Genomic DNA, 20260 nt, shown 5'->3' with positions numbered 1-20260 from the left:
TTTAAAGCACTAGTTAGCCTAATTTGGAGTACAATATCTAATTTCAGTCACCTTTGTAGTTAACTTGGAGAGAAATTAGCACTGGGCAAGAAAGATGATAAATGAAATTGGAAATTCTTAGATATGAGGTAAGATTAAAAAACAGGGATTGTTTAGTCTTCTAAAATGACAAATGAAAGGTGACGAAGTATTTAAAGCATGGGTTATTATAAAATTAAACTTTTTGATTTGCTTGAAGCTCTTGGAGAAACTAGACCTAACGGACATGGATTTCAGTTTAGAGATGCTATATGTAAAAATGTAAAACAAATTCAAGGTTTGGAGTGGTTGGGTTTTTTTTTCTCTTCAGAAATAATGTGAAATAGGTGGAATGGGCTTCCAATAGAGGAGGAAAAATCAAGAAGTAGCAATGTATATAAGTAACAATGGGGTGCTGGATACAGAATACTTCTGAAAATCTGGCCTTTATTTATGTACTTAAATAGGAGCTGAGCTCTTTGAAAATCTGGCCCCAATTGTGGATGCTGAGCACTTGAAAAGCTGGCCCTTAGAGACCAAAAGCTTTAAACGTGACTAATGATTTTGGATACCTTAGTTCTTAGATACCCAGTTGGAGAAGTCTTGAGACGGGTCCTTCTTTTCAGAAAGTGCTGAGCACAAGGTGTCCCAGGCTGGGCACCCAAATACTGAAATACCTGAAATCATTAGTCACTTTTGGCCAGGTAAATCTGGTATGTTAAAGGGGTATTCATTCTGTTTTGTGTAGTAGCTGACTGCCCTTTTTATGGGTCAGGAGAGAATTTTCTAGGGATCTTGCTTTTCCTCCAGACTAGCTATAGAGCTTTTTGCATGGCAGTATTTTTACTGTCCTCTGGCACTGAACTGTATAGAAACCAAATGTCTGGAAAAGTGTTAACTTTTAAAAAAAAATCCATATGATATTGTCTAGAGATGGCAACTTTTTTCAGCTTCACATTGATCAGAGTTTTTCACTGAACTGTCCACAGTGATGACCAATGACCTTTCCTGAGCTATTTGTTAATTTAGAACCCTATACGGCTTAAGAGTACTTCAGATTTTCTCCTCATATATATATTTATTTTACTTTGCATTTATCAACATTGAATTTCATCTTTCACCACATTGTCCATTCACCTAGCTTGGTTAGATCCCACTGAAGTTCCTTTTCTGGATTTGAGTCGCCTAAATAATTTTATCATCTGCAAATTCTGTCACCCACTGCTCTCCCCATGTTCCCTATTGTTAATAAATATATTAAACACTCCTGTCTTAGGATACCCTGCTGTTAACCTTCATCTATGACAAAAATTGACCTTTTATTCATACTTTTTGTTTTCTGTCTCCTATTCTTTTGGATTACAAGTCTGAACATTTTCTTTCTTTCTTTCTTTCTTTTCTTTTTTTTTAAATAGTATGAGCTGGATGCGTTTTCCAGGTTTCACCCACTGTCTGTAACCATAAGTGCACTTGGTCCTTCTAAAACTTTTGCTTTCAGTTTCATTGTGTGAAATATGTCAAAAAACAACATTTCCAGCCCCAGACAGCATATTTAACCACTTTGCTGCATATTGATGTAAAGCATATGTCTTAACAAGTGGTGCTTAATATGCCTAGTTGTGTTCCATTCAGTTTTAATGGCTATGCCTGCTGTGACAGGCCAGCCTGGAAAATGTGGAATGAGATTATTTAAAGGCTGTTAAAATCCAGCATGCATATTTATCTCTAGACATCTCATGTCTCATCTGCCCTGTCAGAGTCACAGGATGGTCCACTATAGAGGGAGTACATAAGAACATAAGAGCGGCCATACTGGATTAGATCAAAGGTCCATCGAGCCCAGTATCCTGTCCTCTGACAGTGGCCAATGGCAGGTGCCCCAAAGGGAATAAACAGACAGGTTATCATCAAGTGATCCATGCCCTGTCACCCAATCCCAGCTTCTGGCAAACAGAGGCTAGAGACACCATTCCTGCCCATCCTGGCTAATAGCCATTGAGGGACCTATCTTCCATGAATCTATCTAGCTCCCTTTTGAACCCTGTTATAGTATTCACAACACCCTCTGGCAAGGAGTTCCAGAGGTTGACAGTGCATTGCATGAAAAAATACTTTTTTGTGTTTATTTTAAACTTGCTACCTATTAATTTCAGTAGTGACCACTCTGGTGAAGGTTGTGTAAGTCTTTCTGTTCCAACCCCTTCTTTTCAGTCATAGATCAATTATGGGCGTGTCCACCTTTAGAGCTGTTAGTGACACGATAAGGGGGAAAAAATCGAATATGCTTTTAAAAATCGATTTCCTTTAATCTGGGACCACAAACAGTATTCTGCTAATCATAATAATCTGGCTATTGTGTGGCATCATTGCAGGGCAGAGTTAAGGTTGTTTGGGTGCCTTAATCTTATGTTTCCATAACATTAATAATTTTGGATTTCTTTTATGTTTAAACTTAATTTTGAATTTCCTGGGTTAGAAACACTTGGTTTTGGGATAGGGACAACATCCTTGCATTGTTCTTACCCTTAGGCCATGTCTACACTAGAAACCTTACAGCAGCACAGCTGTACCAATGCAGCTGCGCCATGGTAGGATCTCTTGTGTCGCTGCTCTGTGTTAATGGCAGAGAGCTTTCCCGTTGATATAATCAAACCACCCCAATGATCGGCGGTAGCTATGTTGGCAGGAGAGCATCTCCCACTGACATAGCACTGTCCACACCAACTTATGTTGCTCAGGGGTGTTTCTGTTTTTTTTCACACCCCTGAGTGACATAAATTATCATGACAAAAGTGCTAGTGTAGACATAGCCTGAGATTACTGGCGTGTACTCAGCCTTAACTCTAATTTAATATAGTTTCTTTCTAGGACTAAAAATGAAGGCCTTCTATCGTTGTTCAGATGTCTGTTGGACACCTATGGTGAGATTACTTGCAGCCAGAGGGAGATGGGGAGGGATAAAGTGGCTTTAAGTCACCTTTGCACCCTGACAATCCTGGGCTGTTCAGGGGATGGAAAGCCCCAGTATAATATAGACAGTGCTGTAGACCTTTCTAAATTGCTTCAACCTCCCCAGGCTGCCTTATGGGTAGGGCCCTACCAAATTCACAGTCCATTTTGGTCAATTTCACGGTCGCAGGATTTAAAAAATTGTAAATTTCATTATTTCAGATATTTAAATCTGAAATTTCACGGTGTTGTAACTGTGGGGGTTCTGGCCCCAAAGGGGCTTTTGGGGGCCTTGCAAGGTTATTCTAGGAGAGTTGCGGTACTGCCACCCTTACTTCTGTGCTGCTGCTGGTGGCGGTGCTGCCTTCCGAGCTGGGTGGCCAGAGAGCGGCGGCTGCTGGCCGGGAGCCCAGCTCTGAAGGCAGCGCCGCTGCCAGCAGCAGCCCAGAAGTAAGGATGGCATGGTATGGTATTGCCACCCTTCTGCCCTGCAGAGTTGGGCTCTCAGTCAGCAGCTGCCACTCTCTGGCCACCCAGCTCTGAAAGCAGCAGAGTAGAAGTAAGGGTGGCAATACTGCGACCCCCTACAATAACTTTGGGACAACCCCCGCCCCCCCCAGGACCCTCTTTTGGGTTGGGACGCCCAGTTTGAGAAATGCTGGTCTCCCCTGTGAAATCTGTATAGTATAGAGTAAAAGCACACAAAAGACCAGATTTCACAGAGGAGACCAGATTTCCCGGTCTGTGACACATTTTTCACAGCTGGGAATTTGGTAGGGCCCTACTTATGGGCTATAATGCTGTGTGCTGCAGTCCTGCCTCTGACATGCCTGTCTTGCCCTCATGCCCCGCTTTTAGCACACCCCTTATGCCAGGCCTTGGGGAGGCCTTCTGAAGGCAGGCTTATGGCTGTTTTCCACAGGGGATTCCTGCCCCAGCTGGTGCTGGGGCTTTTAAAGTCCCTTTACCATTGTAATGGGGCTGGAGTAGGGGTGAGGATGTTATCCCTAGCAGTGTGGACATAATATAAGGTCCTTCTGTAGAAAGGTTTTGATCAATAGCTGAAAAGTCACAACTATTCCTTTTAATGATCATTTTACAAAAATTTCTGCTTTTTAAACTGGCTTTTGAAAATCCTTTTAAGGCAGTGTAACTTGCTGAATCCCAAATAGTACTATTACAGTGCAGGTCTGTATTGGGGGCAGTATGGAGCAGCGTCACCCCAGGGAGGATGCTACAGGTGACACTGCTCTTTGGGGAAGCGTATTTCCTCCTGGAGCTTCATAATGCATTGTCCGAAGGCCTCCCCTAGGCCTCTCCACATCTCCTATGGGTTAGCTAGTGTCCCAGGAGGAAGTGCCTACACCTAAGACAGCTCTGGGACCCCAACTATACCTGGCCCTTTCGAGAGAGTGCGAAAAGGGAGGCTTCTTGTGCTCTGCCCACTGATGCGTACACACCAGGACTAGGTACTATCAGGCTCAGTTAAAACTCCTAATATCGATTTTTTAAAAATGCAGCTTTGAAAATTTCTTGTGCTACAGTGCTGGTTGTTGGGTGGTAGGAAGAGCAAGAGCAGAGGTGAAAGTAAACTGGTCCGGTCTGGTACGGTGTACTGGCAAGAGCCAGTACGCCATGCCATACTGGACCGGCTTCCCCAGGCTGGCGATTTAAAGGGCCCAGGGCTCCCTGCAGCAGCCGGAGCTCTGGGCCCTTTAAATCACCACCGGAGCCCTGCCGCTGCTACCCTGCGGCTCCGGCAGACGGGCTCAGGTGGTGCTTTAAAGAGTCCGGGGCTCCCCACCACTGGAGACCCGGGCCCTTTAAATCGCCCCTGAGCCCTGGGGCTCCCAGTTGCCTCTGCAGCTGGTAGCTCCGGGGGTGATTTAAAGGCGCCAGGGCTCCCAGCCGCAGCCAGAGCCCCAGGGCCTTTAAATCTTGATTTAAAGGGCCCTCAAATTTAAAAGGCCCTGCCTCTTCCAGTTGAGGCCATGCCCCCTGCTCAGGACTCTGGCATACCGGTAAGTCCTTTAAGTTACTTCCACCCCTGGGCAAGAGACAGTAGACGGGAATGCTAGAAATACTGGGGGGATGGGGAGGGAGGGGGACAAAGTGGATGGAAAGCAGTGAGGGAAAGCAGAATATCAGGAGATGCAGTGCGAAAGGATTTGCAGAGGAGCCAGTGGATACCAAGTGGAGGTGCGAGCAGCAGCAAATGTTAAGGCAGGTGTGAGGGGAATCAAAGCCCCAGAAGTAGGGAGAGCAACAGGAGAGCAGCTGAACATAATTATATGCAACCCCTGGTAGAACTACCTGGCAGTGCCATTTATTCCTGAGCATTCTTTTCTAACAATACCTTTGGTACAGCGTGTTCCATGGCTTTGTGTGTGGTATGTTTTTCATCTCCAAACTCTATTTCTCTGTTAGATATTTCACTGTGTGTGTTAGAGCCAAAATGCAATACAAGTTTGTTTTAATCACTGCAGGTTACCAGCAGGTGTGTGTGGGAGGGAAACGGGTGGGAGAGACCTGGGAGGGGAGGTTCTTTGTTGATTGGTTTCTTTGTCATATACTAGAGCTGCAAAATTATGGCGCTTTCAGAGTCATATTTTAAATTTGGGATCTGGACGTTTTGGTGGATTACAGTTCTCAGTGCTGACAGACATTTGAAGGGGAAAGTTTACAAGCCAGCATACACCCATCTGGCCAAAACAGACAGTCCCAAATAATAGACACTTCTATAAAACTTTTGCTAAAAAGCCAGCCAGAACTAGAGTTGAACACCACTCTGATTTTGCAAATGCATTTTATTTTTTTCAAAATCAGAGTAAATTTATTGCACATCAGATGCATTCCATGTTGAACAATGAATCAGAGCATCACCCTAGCTGGGTGTTTTAAGAAGGGAACAGGAGCTGCCCTCTAAAATTGCATGGCTTACTAACAAGACACTCACTCATTTCCCTTCAGTGGGTCAGAAGCCACAGATGTTCTTGATGGTTTTCCATCTTTCTTATTTTTTAGTGTTGGCTTTTCAGGAGAGATCATGGCTCTTTGCCTAGCAGCCTATGTGAGTGCTGGCTTTTATGCACAGTCCTGCCTTGCAGGTCTTGACATAAACTGCTAAATAGTTTAATTTGGAATAAATGACCTTTTCTGGTAAATTTGCCTTTGTTTACTTAACAGACTATGCTGTGAAAATTTGCTTAGATCCATTCTAATCAAGGAGCAGTGTGCACTTGAGTAGTTTTGTCCTGTGCTCCCTATTCTGTATAGGATTTTATTTAGCATGTGCATAGTCATCTAGCTAAGCGATGGCATCGTCAATGGCGTGATGCAGTTCTTCTAGGCCACTGCTGAACCTAGTCAGCAGGCATTCCTTGACAATGTTCATCATTGTCTGTGTTGCGCTGCAGTTACACAAAGGTTTGTCACGAAGGCCCCAGCAATACTGGTTTTGCTGCACAGAGACCTTGCCCGGTCTGGAACCTGTTCAACAGGGACCACTGGTGACGGGGCAGGTCAAAACCAAGCGGGCAAATTGTGGGGTCAACGACGAGGGACTGGTTGGGGATTATAACAGATATCCATTCCTCTCGCCAGAGTGTTTCTGCCCTAGCATCCTGGAGTGGCGGATGAGACCATAATGAGCAACGTGACAACAAACATGCAGCTGGTGGTTTAAAAAGGTCATTGTGCAGTGGCAGGCTTGAGTCGGCGTGTACTTTCTCCAGTAACTTGCCAGTGGCAACCTCTCATCTGATAGGAGGAGGAGCAGTATTGCTTAGAACTGGGAGCCAGGGGAGTGGCGTCGGATGCAGGGTGATGGGGATGATACGCATGGCGGAATGTAACTGCGTATCCACCAGTTTGGTGTGTGACAGTCTGCTCCATACTAGTGCGCAGTACTCCGCCATCGAATACGAGGTGGCAAGAGCTGACGTCTGCAAAGTTGTAGCACGAGCATCCCATGACGAACCTGCCAGTTTGCTAAGAAGATTGTTGTATGTCTTAACTTTAGCTGCTGTCTTCTTCAGGTGGGCATGGTAACTCAGTGTGCAGTCTAAGGTCACACCTAGATAGACTGGTTCTACTTCATGCTTCACCTTCTGACCTTTCAGATAAACATTCAGTTCTTAGGTTGCAATGGGGTAATGAAGATGGAACAAACTGGAGACTGTTTTTATGACGCTTGGCTGGAGGCTCCAAGTCTTACAGTAGTCAGCTAACTTTGTCATGTCCCAGTTTAAGGTGGCATCAAGCTTGTGGAATGTCCGGGCCTGGGTACAGCAACAGATGTCACCTGCGTAAATGAACTTTCGTGACTCCATTGTTGGCAGGTCATTGATGTAAAGGTTGAACAGGATTGGCAAAAGCACAGAGCCCTGGGGTAACCCATTGCTCTGTCGTCTTCAAGCACTTGTCTTCTCCCCCGTATGGACTCTGAACCGCCTATCCCGGAGGAACAGTTCAACAATGCCTGTGATCCAAGGTAGCAGGACCTGTGATACCTTCATGAGCAGACAGTGTGCCATACCGTATTGTATGCCGCTGTTAGGTTGATGAAAACAGCGCCTGTTTTCAAGTTTCTCTGGAAGCCATTTTCAAGAAGTGTGGTCAGTGCGAGTACTTCGTTCCATGTGCTATGGCCTCGGCGAAAGCTGGCTTGGTCAGTGCTCAAAATTCTCTCCACGTCAGGTAATATGCACTGTAGGACCAAGCGCTCCAGTGCCTTGAAGCACACCGACAATAATGATATGGGACAATAGCTTGATGCTTGACTTGGGTCCTTTCCAGGCTTTAGGAGGCCAATGACTTTTGCAGTGCACCATATCTTCGGTAGCCTCCCTTCACTGGTGAAAGAATTTCACAAGCCAAAGCCAAACACGGGGGCCAAGGTTTTTCAGGAATTCTGGAGATATGTTGTCATAACCCGCAGCTGTTCCACACTTGATGCTACCCAGTGTCTGTTCCAGCTCTGTTACAGTGAATGGTTCTGGGCAGCTTCTGATCTGGTGTACACATTTAAACATATGCCATTCGTTCCTCACTTGTCTTTGCACCTGTTTCTCCAAAGGTGTTCTGGCCACTTTAAGTAGGTGTGAAGTATAGGGTGAAAAGTAGCCAATATTTTAAAAAAGCTGTGTTTGGACCAGGAGATACTAATAAATTGGAGGGAGTGTAGAGAAGAACAACAAAAAATGATTAGAAGCTTAAAGTACTAATTTGGGAGGAAAGACCCCAACAGAATAAAGTATCCTTTAGGCAGAACTGGAAGGATGCCTAATACTTTCCATTAATGTCCAGTTTTCAATAAAATATAACTTTGCCGAACTTCAAACAATTGGGATGATACTGTCCATAGTAGGTTTCTGCTTCAGTTTGATTTTTTAAAAGAAGTTTTTTTCAGTTTCAGTAAAAATGGTTTAGCTGTCCAAGATTTTGGATAGGGGAAAAATTGGTTTTGTTTATGTTAAATTGTTCTCGTGTAAAAACAAAACAATACAAACCATCCTAAAACCATTACTTGGAGAAACTCTAGCACCTCCATGCTTTGGAGCAAGTACCTGAAATTTGGTCAGAGGATAGCCCTGGGGTCATGGAGGTGCCTCTTTAATAATATCACCCAGATTTAGCCAAGTTATAAGCCCATGAAAATCACCATTTGCACATGCTCAGTAGTGGTTTGTTAAGGGTTGGCAGCAAAGTTCTCCACACATTCCATCTGCTATGAGCTTGCTCCTCTTCTACAGAGGTACATGCCAATCTCATTTCAGGCTGCAAGTATCATTGACCTTTATCTTCACGGAGCATGCTCCCTGACCTCACATAGCTTGAGCTCCAAGTAGTATGCAGTAGCAACAGCAACTGCCCTTTTAGCCTAGGGGAAAGCATGCGGGGAGAAAGCCATGCATAACATTATGCAAACTATGTAATGAACTATTTGCAAAAGTTTACATAAAACTATATATTTAAGATTAGAGTTAACACACCCTGCTCTGAACAATGGGAAGGGTAGGACATGGACCTGCACAAAACTTGGCAGCACTTTCGGGGTGCTCTTGGATGTCTGGGGAGTAGCTGAGTGGGTTTCTGCTACAGTTGTTGGTACCATTGTGCATAAGGAGCGTCTGGGAAACAGAGAACTTCTAGGGAGGCAGGAAGTGCTGGGGCTCTTGGGGACTTGAGCCTAGGGAACTTGAGAAGCCAGGAGCTGTCTAGGGAGTTGAGAGCTTCTGGCGGGACAGTGGTTGCTGGGTTTGATGTGGGAGTGGGGGCAGGTTTAGAAGCTTCTGGAAGTTAGGGGAGCTGCCGGGGCAGTGGAGGGGATGGGAGGGATAGCTCACTGGGTTGAGTATTGGGCTGAGCATTGGCCTGCTAAACCCAGGGTTGTGAGTTCAATCCTTGAGGGGGCCATTTAGGGATTTGGGGCAAAAATTGGGGATTGGTCCTGCTTTGAGCAGGGGGTTGGACTAGATGACCTTCCGAGGTCCCTTCCAACCCTGATATTCTATGATTCTATGGGTGCTGATGGGGCTTAGGGAGCTGCAGGGGTCTCTGAGTCCTGGGGCTGCTGGGGATTAGAAGGCTGCCAGAGTGTAGTGAGTTCTGGGGTACCTGGGAATTAGGGAGCTGCAGGGGTCAGTAGGCACTGGGGCAGGTGCGGGGGGTAGAGGCTGCTGGGAGTTAGTGGGCTGTGGGGGGAAGTGGCTGCTGGGGTGAGGCTGTCAGTGGTTAGGAGGATGGGGAGGGGCAGTAGCTGCTGGAGCTGCTGGAGGTAGAGGCTGTTGGAGTTAGGGGGGTGGAAGGCTACAGTGCATAGTGGGTGCTGAACCTGGTAAGGGGTAGAGGCTGCTGGGGGCAAGGGGACTGTGTGGGGATGGTGGGTGCTGGGGCTGGCAAGGGGTAGAGGCTGTCAGTGGTTGGGGAGATGTGGGAGGGAGGGATGTTGGGCCTGGCAGGAATGGCAGCTGCTGGGAACTAAGGGACTGTAGGGAGTTCTGAACCTGCTGCCAGGGTGGGGGAGGGGGGGTTTGAGGCTTCTGGAGGTTAGGAGGCTGCACAGGGAGTGGATGCTGGAGCTCGTGGAGGAGTAGAGGCTGCTGGGGTTTGGGAGGCTGTGGGGGGGCAGTGGGTGCTGGGGCTGGTGGGGTTGAGGCTGTTAGGGTTAGGGGCATGTAGGAGGGCAGAGAGTGTTGGAGGTGGGCCCTGTTGGTGGTCAGGAGGAAGTGTGGGAGGGGATGGGTGCTGGGCCCGGTGAGGAGTAGAGTCTATTTGAGGACTGGGGGTGTGCAGGAAGTAATGGGGGTCTAGGCCTGATGAGGGGAGGTAATGGGCTGCTGGTGATTAAGAGCTTGTGGGAAGCAGTGGTGCTGGGCTGGCAGGGGAGTGAGTGGTAGAGACTGCTGGAGATTAAGGAGATGTGGGGGACACTGGGTGCTGGGTGATAGATGCTATTGGTGGTCAGGCAGTGGTTGCTGCGGGGCAGAGGATGTTGAGAGTGAGGGGGCTACAGGAACCAGTGAGTGCTAAGGACCTGGGTTGGGGGGGACAGTGGGTACTGGGGTTTGTGGAAGACAGAGGCCTCTTTGGGTAGCTGCTGGTGGAGGTGAAATGGCTGGGGGGTTGTGCTGGGGGGAGCCTGTTGCACTTGGTTGTGGAGAGCGGCTGAGAGCAATACCAGGCCCTTCACCTTATGCTGTTGCTGCCATCGCTTTCTCATGGAGAAGAGGACCTGGGGTTCCTACTTAGCAGGCGCCACAGCAGCTGTGAGTGGCAGAAGGGCAGGCCTTCAGGCAAATGTCTGCTGCCATCCCTCAGATCAGCTGGATGTGTGAGAATCTGGCTGAGCTGTGGGAATGAGTGGCAGGACTGCCAAATGTGTCACTGTCACATGATGAGTGATACTTGGCAGCCCTGCAGGAGGGAACTATGAGTTCTAGGCTCAACTCTGCTGCTGATTGGTATTAATAAAGCTGCACCCTTAGAGCACTTAATATAGAGCAAGGCCTTATTCCCTTGCCTTAGGAAAAAGGCAAGCATCATTCTTCTAAATGGGTATCTAAGAGATTGCACAAGATCACTTCTGGTAGAGGTGGAATATACCCTATCACTACATGGCAGAATCGAGTCACATCCATTTAGTCACCCAACCTTTCAGATTGAATGTGCCAAATCTCTGTGCTATGTGGAACAACTAGACTCCTCTCCTCTCCTCTCCAGGACCAGGAATCTGAATTCCCACGATCCTATTGCTACCTAGCAATTAGTTATGTGAGCCATTAAAGAAGTATATGTTGCATCCCCCTCTGATAGCTGCTCCACAGAGGTAACGGCCTGGTGCTGCTAACAGTTTCTCCTTTAGTTCAAGTAGTAGAGGCCTGTGCTCTAGTTATAAAGGTCCTGGGTCCAGGCTATGCTGGTGACTTGGGGTAAGCAGTCAATATGGTGACGTACTAGAATTTCTGATTTTTCAGTTTTCAATCTTAAAAACCCTACGAAATTCCATTTTAAAAAAAACCTGTGTTCAACTTTAAGGTTGCAAAGTCAAGCACTTGAAAAACAGGAAATACCAGTATTAAGGTTGCCTGTGAAATCTTAATGCATATGCACAAGGAGGCTGAATTATAATGCATTACAATTCAGTTTGTTCTAGAGTATCCCTGCCTCATTTGGTGCACACTGTGGACAGTGATTAAGGCAGAGGGTTGTAAGAAGAGAAGTTTATTTTCTTGTGGTTAAGACACGGGATGAGGACCCAAGAGAGCTGGGTCCTATTCCTGGCTTAGGTTTGCCTTAAGTACTGGTAACCATAATTTGACATAATTCCTGACTTTACAACCTTAAATGTTCTTTTAATGCAATTTAATGTACCGGATTTTCATATGTAATAGATAGATAGATGAAAAGAATAAAAACTGTATAGTTGTCTGTCCACTGGCACTTACATACTAATCTGAGGGATGTTATGGAAAAAGCAAAGATATAAACATTGGCAAAACAACCTGTGTTTCCCTAACCTTGTTCTTGGAAATGGCTGAACTGCTCTGACTGATGCTTTCCAAAATATTCAGCCTGAAGCAATGAACCAGCATGGAAAATTTGAACCCAAATGATTAAAGCCCAGAAAAATTATAAGCATTTCAAAACAGGAGCTTATAATGGAAACATTAAACTACCTTAGCAATTGGTTTTGCTGACAGTTCATCCTATTATAAGCAGGAATATAGTAAAGTAAAATGTGAACAGCTGGCTAAGCAACAACTAAGGGGAAGATGGGACATTATAACAATCTATGAGCAAGGATGCAAATAGGAAAGAAAGAATGGAATGATTTAGGATAATAATGCCAAGGGGATGACTGAGAGTAATAGGGTGAAATTAAGAAAAAAGAACATGTAATGCGAATATCGGGAGAAACTTCCTGGCTGAGATGTAATGGTCTGTGAATCCCCCAAGGGAAACAATAGAAACTCTGTCACTTGAGGCATTTAAAACTGGATTTGCAGAAACACTATTAAATGTATCCTGTCCTGCTTTGGAAAGGAGATGGACCTGGAGACCTAATAGCTTCTTTCCATCTCAACTCCTGTGAATCCCTAATTTTGCAAAGGTGGAGGCATCCCACATGATTTGCAACACTAACTGTTCTTTGGTATTGTTGCTGAATTAATCATGGGCCCAATCCTGCTCCCACTAAATTCTGTGAGAGTTTTTACAGGTGAACACAGTGGGAACCAGATGAGGATGCACATCATTCTCTTGTGTTTTCCTGGAGATAGTGTGGGTCAGATGCTGGGAACTCAAGCATGCATCCTAAGGGAATGTACCTTTCTCCCAGCTGGTGGTAGTGCTCTCTTTTGGAATTTGTTCCATCTTATCACATTTGTTTCTGACAGAGGATGTAGCTAGTAGTTGCCTACAGCAGAGAAAAGGAAAAATGGTTCTTATTAAAGACTCAGAGAACAAAATAAGTTGACAGCTATTGGTTTATGGTTGCGTACAAATATGACACTGGACCCTCATCACTAAAAACATGGAGAGAAAAAACTTTTATTATAATAACTGTGGCTGCTCTGGGCTATATTCTTATCTTAGTTACACCTGTGTCAACCCAGAACTCCACTGGACTGAGTTATTTCAGATTGACGTAGGTGTAACTGAGAGCTGGATCTGGCCCTTTATCTTTTCTGCTGTGGTTGGTATGAGATCGCTTGCTTGTGATGGGAAAAACAAACATTCCTTCCCTGCACAGTCATGCTGTTCTGCTTTATAAGGTCTCTGTCACATCAAAAGACATCTGAGCTCCAGTCAACACCATCACACCCAATGCCTCTGCTGGGAGGGGAAAAAAAAGGTTAGAAGAGTAGGTTAGAGAAATAGTCATTCTCCACTGACATAAGTGTGTATGTATACATTAGACTCTAATAGGCTGATAAGCTGGTAGCTTGGATTATAAGGCTAGTTGCCTGATTTTCAGACTTGCTGAGCATCTGTAGCGTAAATTTGTTTCATTGGACTCTGCAACTGTTTAGCACCTCTGAAAATCAAGCCCTAGGAACCCAATTCTGGCCCACTGGTTTGGAATGCTTGCTTAATGGGAATTGCAGTGTTGTAACAGAGGGTAAAATTGATTTAGTCCTAAGTGAGGCACAGAATCTGATTCAAGAGGTGAATATAGCTGAACCACTCAGCAATAGTGACCACAGTATAATTAAAATTAACATCCTTGGGGGGGAGTACCAAAGAGGCCCACCATGGCTAAATATTAGAGTAAAAGAGGCAGTTAGAGGCAAAAATGCATTGGAAAAAAATTGGAAGTTAACTCCTAGTGAGGAAAATAGAAAGGAGCATAAACTCTGGCAACTCCAGTGTAGAAGTATAATTAGGCAGGCCAAAAAAAAATTTAAAAAAAAATCGAAAAGCAACTAGCAAAAGATACAAAAACAAGCAGCAATTTATTTTAAGTATATCTGTCTAGTTTCCTGATGATCAGTGGGTTTTAAAGGAACGCTCAAGGAAGACAAGGCCATTGCAGAGAAACTAAATTAATTCTTTGCATCAGTCTTCGCTGCAGAGGATTCTTTTTAGGTGACAAATCTGAAGAACTGTCCCAGACTGAGGTGTCATTAGAGGAGGTTTTGGAACAAATTGAACAATAGTAAGTCACCAGGACCAGATGATATTCACCCAAGAATTCTGAAGGAACTCAAATATGAAATTTCAGAACTACTAATTATGGCATGTAACCTAGCACTTAAATCAGCCTCTGTGCTAGATGTAACACTGTTTTTTTTAAAAAAGGCTCCAGAGGCAATCCTGGCAATAACGAGCTGGTAAGCCTACCTTCAGGCAAACTGGTTTAAACTATAATAAAGAACAGAATTATCAGACACATAGATGAACACAATATATTGGGGAAGAGTCAACATGGCTTTTATAAAGGAAAATCATGCCTCCCTAATCTATTAGGAGTCTTTGAGAGAGTCAACAGGCATGTGAATAAAAGTGATCCAGTCAATGTAGTGTACTTGGACTTTCAAAAAGCCTTTGACAAGATCTCTCACCAAAGGCTCTTAAGCAAAGTAAGTCATGGGGCAAGAGGGAAGGTCATCTCACGGATCAGTAGCTGGTTAAAAGATAGGAAACAAACAGTGGGAATAAATGGTCCGTTTTCACAGTGGAGAGAGGTTAATAGTGGGGTCCCCCAAAGATCTGTACTGGGACCCATGCTGTTCAACATATTCATAAATTATCTGGAAAAGGAGGTGAACAGGGAGGTGCCAAAATTTGCAGACAATTTAAAATTACTCAAGATATCTAAGTTCAAAGCTGACTGCAAAGAGTTACAAAGGGATCTCACAAAACTGGGTGATCGGGCAACAAAATAGAAGGTGAAATTCAATGTTGTTAAATGCAAAGTAATGCACATTGGAAAATATAATCCCAACTATACAAACAAAATGATGGGTTCTAAATTAGCTGTTACCACTCAACAAAGAGATCTTGGAGTTATCAAGGACAGTTATCTGAAAACATCTGCTCAATGTACAGCAGCAGTCAAAAAAGCTAACAGAATTTTAGGAACTGTTAAAAAAGGATAGATAAGACAGACAATATAATGTCACTATGTGAATCAATGGTATGCTCATACCTTGAATACTGCATGCAGTTCTGGTCACCCTATCTTATATATCAAAATCTATATCTATCTATCTATGTATGTATATATTAGAATTGGAAAAGATACAGAGAAGGGCAACAAAAATAAGGAGTGTGAAACAGCTTCCATATGAGGAAAGATTAAAAAGATTAAAAGCTTAGAAAAGAGACAACTGTGGGGACATGATAGAGGTCTATAAAATCATGAATTGTGTGGAGAAAGTGAATAAGGAAGTGTTACTTACCCCTTCACATCATACATGAACCAGCAGTCATCCAATGAAATGAATAGACAGCCAGTTTAAAAGTAACGTAAGGAAGTACTTCTTCACAGAACGCTCAGTCAACCTGTGGAATTCATTGCCAGGAGATGTTGTGAAGGCAAAAATTATAACTGTGTTAAAAAAGAATTAGATAATTTCGTCGAGCATAGGTGTCTCAATGACTAGTTAGCCAAGATGGTCAGGAACATAATCCCATGCCCTGGGTGTCCTTTAACCTCTGACTGTCAGAAGCTGGAACTGAATGACAGGGAATGGATCACTCGATATTTGCTCTGTTTTATTCATTCCCTCTGAAGTATCTGGCACAGGCCACTGCCAGTAGACAGGATACTGGGCTTGCTGGACCATTGGTATGACGGAGAATGGCCATTCTTATGTTCTTATATAAAATTGGGTCATGGTATATAGAACTGGTCAGCAGTTTTTTGGGTTTTTTTTGGGGGTGGGGGCGTTGTTTGGTTTTTTGTTTTGGAAAATGCTGATTTGTGGAACTAGAACTTTTTGCAGGAATGCACTGTTTTCAAGAAAACTTTAGTCTGGAGGTTTTCAAGTCCAGGATGGAATTTATGGTCAAAACCAGAGAGGGAGACATTCACTGCAGAATAGCCAACAGTCCAGCAACAGTCCAGTGGTTATGACACTCACTTGGGACGGGAGACTCAGGTTCAAGTCCTTGCTCCAAATTAGGCAGAATAGGGAGCTTGAGTATCCCACTTCCCAGGTGAGTTCCCTAACCATCAGCTGTTCTAGGGTAAATCTGTCTCATGTGTTTCTTCACAGAATTTTCAGAGGGCTTATTTTGGATCTGGTGTGGAACAAAAACAAATTGTGAAACCTCAAAAAAAAAATTTTTTTTCAGAACTGAATTCTTTTTTTCTGGCCAGCCCTATTGGCGTAGTGTGTATTTATGTGGCTGAATACTGGTATGCATGCAAATACATTTGCATTGTAACCTTGTTTAAAATGAGTGCTTAGCTCTCTAATTTCTGACTGCTGAGTACTAATTGCAGATGTTTGATATTTTTGAAAAACAGAGAAAGTAATCCTGCACCATCAAAGTAAATAATTCATATAACTTTCAGTTGATCTGGGGCCATTGTTGTTATGCCCTTTCGTTCATTGTTTTAATATGGCAAAGATGATTATCTTATTCTTTTATACTCCTTTAGAGACACACATACACATATGTTTAGATAAAAGTGCATGGCAGGGTTACACATGTACCTTTAAATACATTATTCCTTTTAGTAGAGCTGGCCATAAATTTTTATTTAAAACTTTTCTATGGCACAAAATGGCTTTTTTCAGAAATAAAGGGGAGGGGAATCAGAAATCAGAAAAACAAAAAAAATTAATGTAAAGTAAAAAGTAAAAAGTTTAAAGAAAATGAAACAATTGTCAACATTTTCCACAAAACAAACTTACTCATTTTTGTTCGATTTCTTCCTTTTACAGGTAAAATGTGTTGAATTTAAATAGTACCGTGTTGCATTGACTGTACATGTTAATGATACAATCAAGTGAGGTAAAGCTGAGGCATAAGGGTGCAGTGGAGCATAGTCTGTAGTGTTACGGAAGGGGTTCTGTTCTTCAAAACAAAATGATGATTGCATCTCAAAGATCTTTGTTTCCCCACCGCATTAGGATATGTCTACACTGCACAGAATTTATGGGGACATATACAGTACATGCACGACACATACCCCTAGCACAGCTATAAATAGCCGTGTAGCTGGCGAGGTTCTGCTTAGGCAAGTAGAGTACAGACACGCCGGATCCATAGAGGTATGTACCCTACCCTATGGTCCTCTATGAGCTCAAGTGGTGCATCCCCTGCCTTCCCACTGCCGGAGCCTTTTCCTGCTGCAGGGAGCTGCCGGGGCCTTTTCCCACCCCAGGGAAAGACTCCAGCAATGGGGAACTGCCAGAGCCTTTCCCCACTGCCTTCCTTCTGCCAGAGCCTTTCGCTGTGGTATGTAGCTTCACATTGCCTTGTGGGGGGAGCCCACCTTTCGATGAAGCATGTAGCAAAACGTACCCTACATGCCAGCACCAGTGGCATGCTTTGTAGATATACCTTTAGGCAGAAGGCCAAACCAACTTCCTTTGAATAATGATGTGACCAGTGTGTGAGCTTGTGATAATGCAGCAGTTTTGCTCTTCAGAGGTAATACTGTAACACCCCATCCCTTCAATTATCACTGGGGAATCAGCTATTCATCTCACCTTCAAATTCAAACCTGGCGTGGTAACTGTCACTCTTATTGTGCAGACTATCCTCCATTTCTTAGATACTTTCCACCGGCAGTGCCTCAGTACTGATTCTCCCCCATGCATTCCATAAAGCTCTTTGGGACTTAGCATTCTGCCTGTTTTAGGAATATAAATGTTTAGGTCAACAGCAGATGACAGGTCATATGTGTACTCTTGGGATTTTAAAACTCATCCTGAACACTGCAACTTGTTTGTACACACTCTGTCTCTCTAGTTCTCTCTCAGTCCTGTGCTCTTGTTCTTTGTGCATCAGCTTTTTGATTCAGTTGACCGTGGGTTGTTGCATCAGTGTGAAAGAGTCTGAAACTTCACTCCAGTGGCTCCAGTCAGCCAAGGAGACAGAACTCAAATAGTGGTGAGGTGTAATTGTGCGTCATCACCAAAGGATTTGAAATGAGATCCAAGGGCTGGAAGCTGAGGCTAGATAAATTCAGACTAAAAATAAGGTGCAGGTTTTTAACTGAGAGGGTAATTAGCCATTGGAGCAATTTACTAACAGGTTTGGTGGATTCTCCATCATTTGCAGTCTTCAAGTCAAGACTGGATGTCTTTCTAAAAGTTATCCTATAGCTCAACCAAAAATTATGGGCTTGATGCAGGAATCACTGGGTGAATTATGCAGGAAGTCAGACTAGAGGATCTAGTCTTTTAAGCCTTCTAGGCTTAAAATCTATAAGAAGTGACAACCCTCCAAGTTATATAATTTTCTCCATGTTGTTCAGCACCTATATGCAGTGATATAATTCCTTAACAAAGTGGAGAGCACCATCAGTGTGCTGTATATCTCTTATCATGTGGTCTCCTCATGTGTGCTCACTACCCTAGACGTATGCCAGGGCAATATCTGTTGAGGGGATTGTTCAGAAGTAGTAAACAAGGTTAAAAATCTTGGCAGTGTTTTGGACCAAGATATTTCCAGAGAAAACCCTACATGTGGAACAAAGTACAAAAACACACCATATGAGCAGTGTTTGTCATTATTTTTCCTATGTTGACTTGTGTAAACCAACAAATGACCTCATGACCACAAGGTTCACTGATTGTAATTTCCTCCTAGCAGTAATCAGAACAGGCCTTTCCATTGCTTGCAGCTTATTTGAAATGCAGCAGCATATCTGTTCACTGACTTGAGTGAGGCATTCTTTGCATTTTCTGCCTATGTAAGCCTTTACTCCTGGGCCAATTCTGTGCCATTGCGCATGTACAGAATTCATGTCCCGCACAGAATTTTTTTTTCTCTGCAGAAAATACATTCTGCCAGAGAGGTGCTGCAGTTACACATTTGCCCATTAGGGGCTGCTGTGGCACCAGAACAGAAAGTAGTCACTCCTGGGTGGGAGCAGCCCCAGCTGTGGATAGGAAAGAGAAGAAGCTGGGCTCCTCAGAGTGCCCTGCCCTTGGGGCCATGTAAGGAAACACAGGATATGGGGGCACAGACAGCATGGGGCACATGGAGCTGCTGGGGGGTCACAGACTGGGGTTCAAAAGGGTTAGTGTGGGGGACAGACTGGAGCGGGGACTGAATGGGATTGGAGGTGCAGGGTCACATGGGGACGGGGGAAGGGATTGGCTGAGTAGGGGTGCAGGGTCACGGAGGGTGCAGGGACACATGGGGACAGGAGGAGGGGGGTGCAGGAACAAATGGAGGTGGGGCAGATGTGCTTGACTGAGTGGGAGAGGTTAGGGGCTAGCCAGGTTCTGCATGGGGGAGGCTCCCTAACAATCCTTCCCTCCCCCTGCAAAAAACCCCTTCCATACTTCTCCCACCCACACCCAACAACCCTCCAAGTTGACACCAGGCTGCTTCCCATCAATTACTTCTCTCTCCCTCAGTTCCTCCATTACCCCTGACTCCCCCAAGCCTTTGCACTATTTCTGACAGGTGTGGGAAATACATTTCTGTATTGTAGTTTAAATGAATTGTTACTCAAAGTTCTGTATTAATATGCCTAGTAAGGAATCTATCAAAAACATATTGTGAATCTTTTTTGTTGTCTGTATTGTTACAGACGTACTTGCTGATGGGTAATTTGAAATAAGTTACCAAAATAATTGAAACTGGTGTGATTCTATTGTGTTGTTTTGACAAATAAAATATGCAGAATTTTAAAAGATTGTGCAAAGAATTTTTAATTTTTTTGGCACATAATGCCCCCAAATTAATAAGCTGACACGCTTGGTTTCTAAAACCATTAACAATGTAGGGTAAGGCTGCAATGGAGACCTCTTTGAGCATCATCTGGGAGAGCATCTCTGCTCTCACAACACCTGCTGTGCAGGGCTCTCACCCTCATGTGTTAAGTCAGCAGGGAATTACTCCCTTGCTATAGGGTCTAGGATATGTAGAGTATGTCGGGTATGCATGTAGGCTAAGTAGGGTATGCACCTTGCTCCTTGTTGAAAACCATCTCAATCCACTTTCACTTGCTTCTGGAAAACATCTATTATTATTTAACCCTGATCAGAGATCAGGGCCTCATTGGGATAGGCTCTGTACAGCCACTTAATTTTTTCCCCAATTATGCTTTTTAGAATGTCCATTGTTGAAAGCATATATATTAACTTACCCTTCT

The 20260-nt window shown here is 44.2% G+C and overlaps 1 protein-coding gene across 3 annotated transcripts in view; it reads left to right on the top strand.

The window, feature by feature from the left end:
* LOC140907820 (sodium channel protein type 5 subunit alpha-like) overlaps nucleotides 1-20260 on the top strand; it is a 267714-nt gene that overhangs the window by 45198 nt on the left and 202256 nt on the right. The window lies entirely within an intron of this gene.

Source organism: Lepidochelys kempii, chromosome 2, assembly GCF_965140265.1.
Source record: "Lepidochelys kempii isolate rLepKem1 chromosome 2, rLepKem1.hap2, whole genome shotgun sequence".
In the NCBI taxonomy this organism is placed as follows: Eukaryota; Metazoa; Chordata; order Testudines; family Cheloniidae; genus Lepidochelys; species Lepidochelys kempii.
The sequence above is the reverse complement of the archived record's forward strand: the minus strand, read 5'-3'. Positions and strand labels throughout refer to the sequence as shown.